This window comes from Heterocephalus glaber, unplaced genomic scaffold, assembly GCF_053883595.1.
Source record: "Heterocephalus glaber isolate CG9 unplaced genomic scaffold, H.glaber_assembly_v1.0 deba00001532, whole genome shotgun sequence".
NCBI lineage: Eukaryota > Metazoa > Chordata > Mammalia > Rodentia > Bathyergidae > Heterocephalus > Heterocephalus glaber.
In genome coordinates, this window is record NW_028258330.1 from 12,219,991 (window position 1) to 12,234,867 (window position 14,877).

Genomic DNA, 14,877 nt, shown 5'->3' on the forward strand with positions numbered 1-14,877 from the left:
GACAGTGTTGCCAGAGAAGTATGTATGAGTATGCAAATATAAACATGTGCCTGAAGAAATGAGTTCACAAATGTCTTGTTCTACAGAAATCATACTTCTGAACAACTTTAAAGACTGATGTCTTAGGTTGAGTCTTCTAGGGTGAACTTGACAAGAAGGTATGTATATGAGTGCTTTATTAAGAAAATTCTTCAAAGAGAAACTGATGAGCAAATGGCCAAATCAGGCAGAGAGGAAGACAAAGCATGTAAGAGTCAGGTGATATACCAGTCTTGGCCAGATCTGAAGCACCTCAAACTCTGTCCCCACTCAGGTGACTATCCCTTACCCATCAACTATGGGATATAAACTGCACTGAGGGGATGTAAACCCCCAGGCATTTCTCAATCCCTGCAGGGCCAAGACTCTAAAAGGGACCAAGATGCAAAGACGAAGTACATAGAAGCTGGGGGCGAGCACACAGGACTACTAAGTGATCCAAGCAGATTGCTCTGGGCCTATCAAAGTCTTCAATTGGTTTGCAGGTTGTTTTGTCTCCATGGACCAACACTAAGCAATACAATACCTGATGTTTTACCTCTGCAAAGGTCTTCTTCTTTCTTCCCTGCATTTGATTCTCAAAACATCACTTTATGATAGTTGGAACATGAAGTATTACACCCATTTAAAACAAATAAGAGATACTGGACCCTTGGGGCCAGGGATTTAGCTCAGTGGTTCTGGCGCCTGCCTCACAAGTGCAAGGTCCGAAGTTCGATCCCCAGTACCAAAAAAAAAAAAAAAAATAGTGATAAGAGATATTGGGCCCAGAGGTGAAAAATGTCTTGTTTCTGGTGAAACTAAATTAACAAAGATGAGATGTATCTATTATAAAGCAGTAGGGGAGATCTGAATTTGTTAGTCTATAAGCACTGGGAAAGTTGATGATGTTGACTTTTGCTGCAGGTTATGGAGAATGAGTGTGATACAAATTTGTGGGAAACGGAGGAGGCATTCTGAATGAAAGACCAGACGAGGGAGATAGAGAGGGCAACCACTGAGGTAGCAAAGAGAGGGGTCTAATGGGAATGGAGTGTGTGAGTGAGTCCAGACAATGGACCAGTGCTGTGGGGGCCTCAGAAACGCCAGGATAATGGAGATTTACTAAGCTATTACTAGAGAAAAGTCTTGTAGCAAATAATAATAGCAATAATGTAAATAATGTAGCAAATGGAAATAATGTAGCAAAAAATTTGGTGAGAATGAAGTCCAAATATTAAGGAAATTTTCAGTTCTTTGAAGAGGGTAAGGTGAATTACCAGTTTCCACCTATGAATTGAAAAACATTGATCTGAAGGTAGTAGCAATGGGAAGAGAATATAGATATCCCAGTAAGGATAACATCAGGAAGAGAGCCCAGTAAATGAATGTGAAAAATGAAGCAGCAGAGAGAGTTTAAGGGCAATGCAGGATTTTGAACTAAGAAACAGAATTTCTAGATTCATAAGCTTACTAGTGTCAGATTCACATTGAATAAGCCTGTAATGTTTTCACCTCCTTTTGTGATACACTTTCCTCAGACTTAAAATGACTTGCCTAAAACCTAAGGTGCTGGGTGGAGGAGCACGGCAGGGCCAGGGCCAGAGTGAGAAGCAGGAGACCTGAAGACCCGGCCTGCAGGTCCCCCAACCTCCCGCACACAGACCTGGAGTTTAAATCATCCATGGCCATGGACAAAGCCAATAGGAGCCATTGCTGACATTTGTTAGCTCACTAAGGTCGATGTCATTTCCTGATAACACTTTACAAAGTTTCAAAGAGAATACTAAATGGGCAAATTTTTAGGTGAACCTGCTTTTTAGATTGTAATGGGAAGCATACTTAATACTGTTTGTATTTTAGTAATCCTATCCTACTTGTATAACTTCTAAAACACTCTAAAATTAGTCCTCTGTAACTATGGGTTCCATAGCCTCAGATTCAACCAAATATGGATAGAAAATACTCAAAAGGTTGCATCTGTACTGAAGATGTGAAATTTTCTTTTTTCTTGTCATTACTGCCTGAACAGTACAGCATAGGACTCATCCACATAGCATTAACATTGTGTTTGGTATTGTATGCAACCTAGAGATCATTTAAAGCATACAGTAGTATGTACATAGAGTATATGCAAATATTATAACATTTTATATAAGGACTTGAGTATATGTGGCTTTTGGTATCCTCAGGGGATCCTGTAATGAACTTCCAGTGGATATCTGGGGCTACTGTATTTATTTCAGTTTTTAATATATTCACTTTGTATCCTCCTTTTTTGGTTAGTATTTCATCTTGTTTATCTCTCCATACCATTAAATGTTCTTTTAAAAATTATGTTTTAGTATCACATTGACATCCATTATTTGGACATTTAATAATTTAATTGTCTTCTTTCTGTAGGACAGCAATGTTAATTCCATATAACTGTAAAGAATGTGTCTGGGCATAATTGCCTAAAAAGACATATTTCCATATTATCATCTAATTTTTACAACAATCTCCTGAGGCAGCTATTGCTGCTATTTAATGAAAATGTCACTGAGACTTGGAAAAGTTAGCATGGCCAAGGTCCAAGGCCCTCTGGCTCCCAGTTTGAAATGGTTGCTGTCACCATCCACGGATGGTCACTTGAGTCTGCACTCCAGCTTGGCAAATCATTCTCCCAGTCACTAAGCTAGTTCTAGTTACATGCAAAATTATGTACATCTTAGAATCGATGAAACACGGTATCGACAAAACGAGGTTGAGTGCTCAATACAATTAAAGGCCTGAAAGACTTCTTAAATGGTAAAACTCTTGCACAATATGTCATTTGGGGGGTTGTCTATGAATCGCTTGCAGCCATTTCTCACAGCACAGTGTTTCCTAAGCATATTTACTCAATTCTTACTCTCAACAAACAAAAATAGTCATTATTCTTACTGGAAAGACAAATTCTTCAAAGAGAAGTTGTAGTTGCAAGGTTAAACTGTTTCACATTTATTTATGAAGCAGCTTATGATCATCTGTTCACACTGTTTTGCCCAGTTGCATACGCAGAGAACAACTGTCATTGCATTTTCTGGTTGAAATGTCCTTGTTGACAGTCTCTAAGCCTGCTCCAGCTGAAGAAAGTTTAAGTCACTAAGAAGCAGCATGAGTTATTCCTTCACAGTAGAGACTCACAGAAGAGTGTGACAATCTTAGTATTGTTTCTTTTAAAGAAATACTCATAACTTTTCGTCTTCAAATTCAAGTTCATCCTACCTAATCTTTTGTTGGAATATGATAATTGTTCAATTAAAAAAGACTTTCAATCCCTATCCTGTTTGAAATCAAAACCATTGAATTCTAGGATAATTGGTATCCAGCCTTATTTCTCTTTCCTTTATGAGGCACTCAGCGTCCTGTCTCAGGCTTATAGCCACCACTTTGATCCTTTTCATACACAAAATTGAGAAGGTTCAATGGGCTTATGTGTCTCCATTCAAGTCTGTATAATTCGAAAAGGAAGGAGTCACTGCACTATAGTCCCAAGTTCAAAAGCCTTTCTGTCATTTTGAGATTAAATAAAAATAGGAATCACACATAACTGTAATTTAGCAGAGTAAATCTATACTTACACCTTCAGAAGATAGTTTTTCCCAAAATGAAAAAAAAAGTATTATTTCAAGTATCATTTCATAGACAGCTCAGTTCCGTGGTCTAGAGGAGGATGGAAATAAAGTTACTGGAGTCAGAGACTCCCAAGAAGAGAACATGGCATACATCCCACTTCACGGTTCCAGGTGGGGACAGTGAGCTTTAGTAGGGACTGTCCTTTTGGTACAGATGTGGAGCATCCCAAAGCAAGTGCTCTTTACATCTGTCAATGGTGTGTGTATGGATCCTGGCAGGGAAAAGATGATCCATACAGACTGTGGAGAGTTTAAGGAAAGGACTATTTACAGTAGGTGGGGAGGGTTCAGGACATCCACAAGAAATGACAAGAGAGTAAATATGCTTTGGCCATTAATCCAGAGAGGGGACAAGTTAGGGGCTGGAGTGTTGAAAGACAGCTACAGGAGAGAGATGCCTAATAAGATCTGTGGCTTCCATGGCAAGGTCAACTAGTCCATGATTAGAGAGCAGGGCAGGACCCGAGGATCGAGTGCCCCCATTCTCCTCTGGCCCTTCCATTGCCCCATTTCCTTCTCATACTGGAAAGTAGGGCAGGTCTACAGGATCAGAGCAGGCTAGGTGACAGTGGCAATGGACCAAAGGGGCAGGTGCAAGATGCCGTGGCATGCTGGGTTCTTCCTTACGCTGAGTGGTTTGTCTCTACTGCCTCTGAAATCTGCTGATAGGCATCTCTTCCTAGTCTATGGCTGATATGCTGCCACCATAAGTTCATCAACATCCTGTGCCACCTCCGTGACTACTCACAGGGCCCCTGTAGCCCCGCACCAGCCTATCTTCCTTGAGGCACATGCAGTACTTATTCAGACAGACCCAGTCTTTACAGCTCCATTTCATATCCTCCGACATCCTAAGGCTTCGGTGGGAGTTACTTCTTGCTAGGTAACTAGCTGATCAATTTAGTAAATAATCCCATGCAAATAATCCAATTTGGGTTGAGTATACCTTATCTGAAATACTTGAAACCAAAGTGCTTCAGATTTCAAAATTTTGTTTTTTGATTTAGGAAATCAAATGTATGTATTGCATATACATAATGAGACACGTTGGGAAGAGGACCCAAGTCTAAATACAGAATTCATTTGTGTTTCATGCCCACCTTGTGCACAAAACTTAAAGGGAATTTTATATGATATTTTTAATGCATTTGTATTTTGACTGACCAATTACATAATGCCAAGTGTGGAATTTTTACCTTTTGGTGTCATGTTAGCTCTCAAAAAATTTCACATTTTGGAGCATTTCAGACTTTGAATTTTCAGATTAGGGATGCTGTGCCTCTATCACTAATTAGATAAAATCATTGATCCTGGAGCTAGAAGATTTCTCTGAAATTATTTCTGGTGCTGTCAGAATATATAACATTGTAGCATGGGTATTTTATAAAAGGGACAATGAAGGCTTAGTAAGAGAAGGTGACACACAAGACTTACATGTCATCCCACTTGGGACAGAGATATTTTTAATAAAGACTTTCAAGAAACCCAGTATTTTCCGAAGTGTAACACTCATACTTGGGTGGTAATCACAAAGCATTAAGAGCATCAAGTCACTTGGTGAGAAAGTGGGTCTTTTTACACTCATCTCAACAACAGATTATATCAAAGAGAAAGACTTGATTTGGAATTAGGACACCTTAATCCCTCTTTAAACACTTGCTACACTCCCTTTTTAAGAAAGAGAACAAGCATCAAACACAGACTTCAAGTTCAGGCAATAGCTGAAAGATTTAATTTGATCGTGTGTTACTTCTCTTGATTTGAAATTGTATGTTACTTTTTATTTCATGATGGATGATAATGGCTTCCAATTTATGTTAATAACATTAAAATTTCCTTCTCAACACATTTGTAACTCTAAAAAGTAATCAATTTCAAGAAAATATATGTAAACAGTGATGTGGTTCTTTTTTTCAGGGCTATGAAAAATTATAAACATGTTTAGATGAAGTAATACAGTTTTGGAAACACTAGTTTATCTCAAACAGTTTTTATGTGTAATCTTTGAGTGCAAATCCTGAGAATATAATTGAATATCAGTCCTGCGATTATGTTATAGTACATAGCAAAAGGAATTTTGCGAACAGAATTAATGTCTCCATCAGGAGACTTTGAGCCAATCAAAAGGGAGATTGTGGTGGGTGGGCCTAACCTAAGCAAGAGGTCCTATAGGTGTGACAAGTAGCAGCAGCTAACTCTCCCCCTGACTTAGTAGGAGTGAGCAGTTGTGTTGTAAGAAGAGGGCATGTAGCATAGAACTAAGAGCAGTATCAACAACAGCAAGCAAGAAACACAACAGGAATAATAAGTCGCACAGCCACAAGGAAATGGATTTGTCCAAGAACAGGTGCTCTTGAAAGATCACTCTGAGTTTCAGCTGAGATTGCAATCCCAGCTGAAACCTACATTTCATCCTGCTGAGACTTTGAGCAAAGGACACAGCTAACAGACTTCTGATCCATGGAAAATGACTTGAATATATATGTATATAAACATGTATCAAATATATCATTACTATATGCATATATTCAAAGTGAATTTGAGAAAAATTTATAAAAGAATTGGGAGAATTAATTGGAAGAAAACATTAAGGTATTAGATCACTGCAGATTCTATAGAAACTCTTCTGACTACACTATGTAGATTTATAGTATTAAATAGATAACTCCTGAAAGAAAGTGTTCATCACTCATATGCCAAAGAGAAATCACAGAGTTTTCCAAGGAGTATCAGGAGTCTTCTAGGGCAGTGCTTTCTACACTTCATTGTATGTACAAATCCCTGAAATATCTTATAACAACAAAGACTCTGATTTAGTAGGTGTGGTTTGGGCCCTGAGATTCTGCATGTCTACAGGCTCCCTCTTGACGCCAATACTGCTGCTGTGAATATTGGCAGGATTGTCCCTCTTCTTCCTAACACAACTTTAAGTCACAGCAAACACTTCCTAAATGGCTTTAGAGAATTAGCAAGGTGATACTATCTCCTTCCCATTTTCCAGCCAGCACAGCCAAAGCCACCCTGTATTCATGGGCCACTTAAGTAGTTGAAGGGCATTGGGATTTAGCCATCAAAGACTGTAGATAACCAAGACTGAATTTCACAGGCAACTTCTCTGACACAGGGTGGGTCCCCATGGGACCGGAAGTTTTGTTAAAGGTACGCCCAAGATTTGCACCCTAGTCTAAGCTCTATTCAAACTTCTGAGACTGTGAAATTAGGCTGGACGTCTTCACATTTATTATAAGATTCCTGGTATTTCCTGTTTCCAGTCTGACTGGCTCTATCGTAAGTATAGCCTCTCTTGTGGTTTGCTGCATTTCCACTTATCCATCTCAGCTAGAATCATGAAGAGTAAAGAAGCAGGTAAAAGAGGCATAATTCAAAACAAATATTGTGGGAGATTTCACTTATTTCACCTCCAAAGAGATTTCATTTACTTTTCACTGATGTGATGGATTTCTTTAATTGCATAAAATTATGGGCCTGGTTTTTATTCCCTTCCCCTTCTCACCTTCTAATAATACACTTGATTCATAATATTGGGCTGAATTCTAAACCCAGAGGCTAGAATTGGGAAAATTCTAGAAATTAACTGTCTGGTCCAGTTATAGTAAACCAACCACTACTGTACACACATAAGCTCATTGATTTAAAAGAAGTTTGCCATAAATTGATAGTTTTATTGATTAGTGGCTCATGCTGACTGAGGAGAAGCAGAAAAGAGCTAGAAAAGTAGCAATCTGGGGAAAGCCAGGAAAGAAGGAAATTATGGTTTATGAAGAGGTTGAAGATTTAGACGACAAAGATAATAGGCTTCTCAGGCAGCCAGACAAATCATTGAATCCACGAGCTGACTCAAGCAGTGGAGATGTATCCAGACCCAAAAAGGAAAAAATATGAAAAGTTATCTTTAGAGGAAAAGCCACACCCAACCCCAGAAATTACCAAATATTTCATTGTCAAAACTTAAATTACCCTCGTTGCTTGTCAAAGTCCATGACACATGACTTCAAAGTCCATGGAGTATTTACCATGACACTGGTTTTATTGAATGTGCAGATTTTGTCACAAAGAGAGAACCAAGGAATGGAAAGACACTACTTTGAGAATTGGTGGCAGATGCAGGGTAGCATTCCCTTGCTCTTGGTCAGTTTTGGGTAATGACAGCCAAGAACTTAGATACCAAGGTCCATGCTAGAACCATCCCCTGATGCCTCTCCCTGAAAGTTTTCTCCTTGGGTTCTGAGGCAACCTGGACACTCTTCCCTACTCCACTCTGGATGCTCAGGACCTGAGCATGGCTAAGGACAGCAGGCTCTAAAGGATCCTGTTGCTGAGAGATGTGAGATGGTATGGGGTAAATTCTCCCCAAAGTACCCACACTACTTTGTAATAATTCTCTTCTGGTGAAGGAGTAGAAGTGACTACATACAGACAATCAAATATATAAACAAATACAAATACAATATACAAATACAGACACTACAAAAGATTCACAAAAGTATGTACAGCACTTCAAAAATGTGTGTGTGCCTAAAAGTCTTCTAGACTTAATAACCAAATTCAGTAATGTAGCTGGATACAAGGTCAACACACAAAAATCAATAGCTCTCCTCTACATGAACAACAGACTCACTGAGAGAGAAATGGGGCAAACAATTCCTTTCACAATAGCATCCAAAAAATTGAAATCAACCTAGGAATCAACCTAACAAAAAGAATAAAACACCTCTACTCTGAAAACTATAGCACTCTGACAAAAGAGATCAAAGATGATATCATAAAATGGAAAGACATCCTTTGCTCCTAGGTAGGAGAGACAAACACAATGAAAATGGCCAGACTTCCAAAACTGCTATATAGATTCATTGCAATCCCAATTGACATCCCAGCAGCATGCTTCACAGACCTTGAAAAAACAATCCAAAACTTCATTTGGAACCAGAAGAGACCTAGAATAGTAAAAGCAATTCTAGGCAACAGAGACATGGCAGGGAGTATCACAATCCCCAACTTGAAACTATACTACAAAGCTACTGTAATTAAAAACAGCATGGTACTGGCAAAGAAACAAGCCCGAGGACCAGTGGAACAGATTAGAAAGATTAGAAGATGCAGAAAAAACTCCAGACACACTCAGCCACCTCATCTTTGACAAAGGAGCCAAACACCCTCTCTGGAGGAAAAATAGCCTCTCTAATAAATGGTGGTGGAAAAACTGAGTTTCAACTTGCCAAATATTAAAACTAGACCTAGATCTCTCACCATGCACTAAACTCCAAAATGGATTAAAGATCTGAATATTAAAACAGAAACACTAAATCGGCTGGAAGAGAGGTTAGGTAGAACTCTTGAAGACATTGGCATTTTGTTTTATGAACAAAACCTCAGTTGCATGTGAACTAGCACAAACAATCAACAAGTGGGATCTCTTCTTATTAAAAAAGCTTCTGCACAGCAAGAGAAACCACCAACTGTGTGAAAAGACAACCCACAGTGTGGGGAAAAAAATTTCACCAGCTGTCCCTCAGACAAAGGTCTACTATCTAAAATATATAAAGAACTTAAAAAAATCAAACCTCCAAAATTTAAAGACCCAGTCCAAAAATGGGCATCTGAAATGAACAGGCATTTCTCAAAGAAGTAGAAATAGCAAATAAACATATGAAAAAATGTTGAATATCACTTGTCATTTGATAGATACAAATGAAAACAAGAGATTCTACCTCACCCCGGAAAGAATGGTTGCTATCAAGAAATCAACCAATAACAAAATGCTGGCAGGGTTGTGGGGAAAAGAAACCCTGTTCTACTGCTGGTGGGAGTGCAGGCTGGTGCAACCACTGCGGAAATCAGTATGGAGATAGCTCAAAGAACTAGGACTGGAAATCCCATTTGACCCAGCTATTCCCCTGCTGGGTATCTCCCCAAAAGAATTTTAAAAATCATACCACAGTGATCTATGCACACTCATGTTCATAGCAGCACAGTTTTTAATAGCTGAAACTTGGAAATAGCCCAATTGCCCATCAACTGGAAACTAGAGAAAGAAAATGTGGGGTTTTTAAAAATAAAATGGAGTGCTACTCAGCCATAAAGAGTGAGAAATTAGAGACATAGCTAAATGGATGCACTTTTAGGTGATACTCTTAAGTGAAATAAATAGGACACACATGTGTAAATACCAAATAGTTTCTCTGGTGCAAGAAACTGAAAGTGTAAATAAGGACTAAAAGTTATAATAGATAATGTGAAATAGGAAGAAAAGGGGCAAAGGAGAAGGGGAAGTGGGAGGGGTAAGGGAAAGGAAAGAAGGAAATGGAATTAATATGAGAAAATGAAAAAATGGAAACAAAGTCTTTGTAAATAGTGAGGGGTGGAGGGGTTGAAGGGAGGGCAGGGGAAGGGGGAATAAAATAAGAACCAAGATAGATTACATAAAGGTACAAATTTCCAATGATGAATGTCATTATATTGTATACCTAAAATGTACCAATAGAATTAATTTTTTTAAATGTGTGTGTGTACTTAGAAGTATGTGTTCACTTCTGTGAATCATTTAAGATAGAGCCAGGTAGTACTCAGAGGGAGAAGTCGTAACACTAGGAAGGCCAAGCCTCAAGGCAGGAGACGTAAAGCACAGCAAGGGTGGGTGGCTCCAAAGGGAGACAAAGTGACTGGGCTCCCACTCAAGTGACAGTCTGACACCTCCAACCAGGAGTCCAGATTCTTGGCTATAAATGTTCGTATGACAGAAATAAAAGTTCCATTGACAATGTCAGTGTCAGTTCCTGAGGACGGTACCCCCTCTCCAACTCTTTGCCGACAATGCCCTCTCTGCAGTGTGCCCCGTCCTGCTCCCTGGAGACACCTTGCTTTCTCCCAGCCCTGTTTAGCCAGCATCGACACCAGCCTCTGGACCCTGTCCAGCTGCTCTTCTCTGTGTCATAGGGCTAGCCTGATCAAGGTACCTTTCCAGATCCCCTTGCCATTGGTTTCTGATTTGGCTGGGCAGGAGTAAAGAAGAAACCAGGGTATTCCTCCCGTCTCTGCATTGAGTAGTTTCTTGGGCACATCCCAGGCTCCAGCTCCTGCCAGAGGGGCCTTCCTAGGATCAGATCTCCACAAGCAGCCCCTGAGGTCAGCTAGCTTTACCTCTCTGTTCCATTTCCCAGCTCTGGGTATGGGAGCGGCTTCCTGCGTTGTCCATCTTTGGATTGCCTCACCTTCCTTATATCAGTTCTTCCAGTGACCTCTTCCATTCAGTGTCTGTAGTAAACTCTATTAAACTACCTAACATGGGTTCGTTTTTCTTGACAAACTATAATGGAAACAATACATTTACTTGTTTGATGACTCTCTCAAGAAGGAGAAACACACACATGTCCTAAACATATTTTGCCATAATAACTTCATTTTTTTTTTCTGAAGAAAGAACAGGTTTATTCAGACCCATGGTTAAACTATAGTTTCAGTTTGATTTTTGGTCATGGGCTCCAAAATGTATCCTGAGATTACATCAAAACACAAGGCCTAACAGTTACAATTTGAAAATGTGTTTTCTTTTTAAAAAAAATCCCCACACACCAAAAACAAAGGCTTGGTTTAATATCACCACCAAGACGCTGTTGTAGTGGTACATGGCCTGGAGGATGAACAAAGGTGAGACTGTGGTGATTTGTTTTTGGACAGTGAAAGGGGAGTTGTCATACACCAGGTATATGTCAGTGTTATCAAAAAGGTTACTGTCTCTGAGTACTTGGTTTATGGAAGAGCAAATATTGCTTTTGCCCATCTTTGGTTGCAGAAAGAAGCCAGCAGGACCCTGCCACAGCACTCCACCTGCCAACAACCAGCGTTTGTGGTGGTGCAAGGCTGCAGAGGCTTGGGGGCCAGAGGTAAAGTAGGATCCTACGCTCTGAGAGGGCCGCCATGAAATTCAGAAGTAGAGCCTTCAGCCCAGCTTTGGACTCACGGCGAGAACATACAAGAGAACCACCCTTGCTTTGCCAAATGAGATAGCAAACCTTCGCTTTAAAGTGAGTCAGGAGAGCCATTATTTAGTTTTCTCAGGAATTTCTTTTAGAAACCGATTCTTGCCTGGAGGGGAGGCTAAGCTACTGTCGGGGCATCTCATAGGAAGAGATGTCACAATCTACTCTGCCCTCTTCAAGGACAGCCACGGTGGAGAAATCTTCAAATGAAAAAATCTTCAAATGGTTACAAAGGCCTCCAAGACTAGCTCAGCTGCTTCTAGGGCCTTGGGCTGGCACAGTGAACGGCTGTGGCCAGCTCTGGTTGTCACACAGTGCAGCTCAAGAACCCTCTGACACTGGCCCTTCCTTGTCAGTCTCTCTTCTCATTTCGGTTTCTTCTGGATGACTCCATGCAGGAAAACACTCCTGAGAAGTCCAAAGATGACCACACTCTGATTTGGAATCAGCAGGGCCTCTCCGCCTAGTGCAGCAAATCCTACCAGGGAGTTCTCTAGACAACAGCCACCTTGTCAGGGCTGGTGAAGTTTCCCTCATTCTGTCAGCAGTGTCACGGCCATGGCATAGAGGAGGCAGCCCAGGACAAGCAGTGGGGTGCAGGGCAGGGGTCTGATGCATAACAGAGAGGCCATGAAGAAGGCCAGCAAGAGGAAGAGTAGTGTCCGGTAGCTGCTCAGGAAGCGCAGGCTGAGCCTGGGGCCCGAGCATGGCTGGCCGCCTGCCTCTGCCCCACGGGGCTCAGCAGGTGCCTGTTGGCCAGTGTAGGCTCAATGAGATGGTAGCGACAGAAGCTGCCAAGGAAGTCGTCCCAGGAACACAGAGCAGTCATCTGGCCTGCAAATCTACGGTTGATGGCAGATGACAGCCGGAAGAGTGCTCAGACTAGGCTGGCATTCTCATAGCTCCGGATGGTCTGCAGCTCTGAGTCCCCCTGGTACTCAGTTTCAAACCTCCACAGCCCACTGATGATTTGGTAGCAGCCCAGGGGAGTGAAGATGAGCCCATCCTCCCCAAGATGCTGTCTGGGAGCTGTTTCTTCCCACTTTCATCCTGCGTCGTCCCCAGGGCGAGTGTGAGCTGGGCCAGCTGGGCTTCACTGAGTCAGAATATCTGGCACGGGCACTCCAGGGCCTTCTCTAGGTACTCATCTGTCTTGGGGGTGCTGTCCTGGCCCATCTCGTCCAGGTCGTTGACTGGGAATAGCTGTTTGGGTCTGTGGGGCAGAAGCCCAGCCATGACAGGAAGGACTGGCCAGGGGGGCTCTCGACACACTGGTCAGAGATGGACCTGGTGGTCTGCTTGGTTTGTGTGATGAGCTGAGCAAGGGGCAACACCAGGGTCCGGACCTCAGGTCCAAACATTGGGGTGTACCTGCAGTCCTGCCCCTCCAGGCTGTAAACGTGGCTCTTTACCTTGAATGAGGCGTCAGTGCAGGCTGGTGGCCACGGAGACAAGAAGCTGCCAGTGACAGTAGGAGCTGTGAAGAACTGGTGCTGGTGATGGGAGATGATGAGTTCTGACTCCAGGAATAGCTGCTCACCTTTTTGGATCATTTCAGCCAGGTTGGGCTGGGCAAAGACTTTGGCCACTCAGAACACCATGAGCGTGTTCTTGGGGCTGACCAGGTCTGTGCAGAGTGCATGGTTCAGGAAGCCCACGAAGAGCTTGGTGTACACCAGCAGGTTCTCCTAGATGAAGGATGCTCATTTCTCTAACACACCAGGGTTGGGAGTCATTGCTCTGAGGCTGCTTCTCAGATGCATACCTCCGTGGCTGAAGGTAGCTCAGCCACATTTCCAGGACAGCTCTAAAGGAAGCATCCCGGTGCCAGTGGCCAAAGCAGTGCTGCAGGAAAAGGTAGAGCTTCTGCTGGACAAATCTCAGGACAGCAGCCCATTTGAACTTCCTCCAAGGGACTGGTGGCATGGGAGTGGGCAAAGGGCGAGGCCTGCTCAGGCTTCAGGCTGTTGGCAAAGGCATGCAGGTGCTTCAGCAACAGGCACACCACTAGCACATGCTCCTCAGAGGGTGTAAATGACTCCTTGGCATGAGAGGACTGCATTTCCTGATACATCTCCAAGGAATAATGGTGAAGCCACATTTCAACAAACACCTGGAGGAGAGTTTCTGATCTCCAGATCTCCTGGGAGGGAGGGTCTGCATTCACAGATGTCTGATGAGAGATATGTCTCTTCAGGAGGCTGATGTGGTAGAGGCCATAGGAGGCAGAAGGCATGGCTAGAGTCCTGAGAGCAGGTGATGGGCTGGCCCCACAAGGACTGCAGGAGAATGGAGGGGGCACGCTGCCTTCAGTGGGCAGAAACCATGACAGGTACCTGTCCACCAGGATGAAATAGGCACAGTCTGAAGTACAGACATGGAGCAACACAGACAGTAGCTTCTGAGTGATGAGACTCAAGGCAAAGAAGAATATGTAATACTCAAATGGACTGAGGACCAAGTTCAGGCCAAGACCCCCTGTGGGAGGAAACTGGACCTTGTTGTGGTACAGAGGGCTGTCAGGGAGGATGTGCTCCTGGATGGATGCCTTCACGGGGCCAGGTAAGTAGGAGACAGGAAAGTCAAATTTATAGTCTTCAGCTTGAAATTTATAAACCAACTTCACCATTGGGCCACCAGGATCTAGAAATTCCATTGCAATGCTATACTCCACAGGGTTCACACGGCCCTGCAGGCAACAGTTTCCAGCCAACAAGGACATCATCCAAACTGCTGAAGATGCTCTCTACCAGTCACGGGAAGATGGTATGCAGCTCCTTTGCTGGAAAATCTTCAATGACTTTTACCAAGTCTTGGCACCTCTGTGCAAAGGGCTTATTTATAGAGTCAGCTTTCAGGCTAGCCAGTAGGAAGCTAGGCTGTTGTAGGTGAGGGAATGCCATAGTAGCCTTTCTTGGAGAGTCAAAAATGGTCATGTTAGGAAATCACAGTGGAACTTTTAGCACCGAAGCACTAGGACTGGAAGCCTCCATTCAGCCACCGGATGCCGAATTGTTGTTCAATAACTTCATTTTTGTCAGTGCATATGACACACTACCTGTTATGGCTGGTGTTTGGATGTCCTCCTAAAGCCTCACGCAGTCATAGATGGGGCTTTTTCAGAGGTGGCTGAATCTAAGTATGTGATTGATTTATGGTGTAATGCTAGGATTAAGAGTGCTAGGAATAAGGGTGAAATCAGT

The 14,877-nt window shown here is 42.4% G+C and overlaps 1 pseudogene; it reads right to left on the reverse strand.

Moving 5' to 3' along the window:
* Positions 1 to 12,186: 12,186 nt before the first annotated feature.
* On the reverse strand, positions 12,187 to 14,661 carry LOC101700126 (sphingomyelin phosphodiesterase 4 pseudogene; annotated as a pseudogene).
* Positions 14,662 to 14,877: the final 216 nt, after the last annotated feature.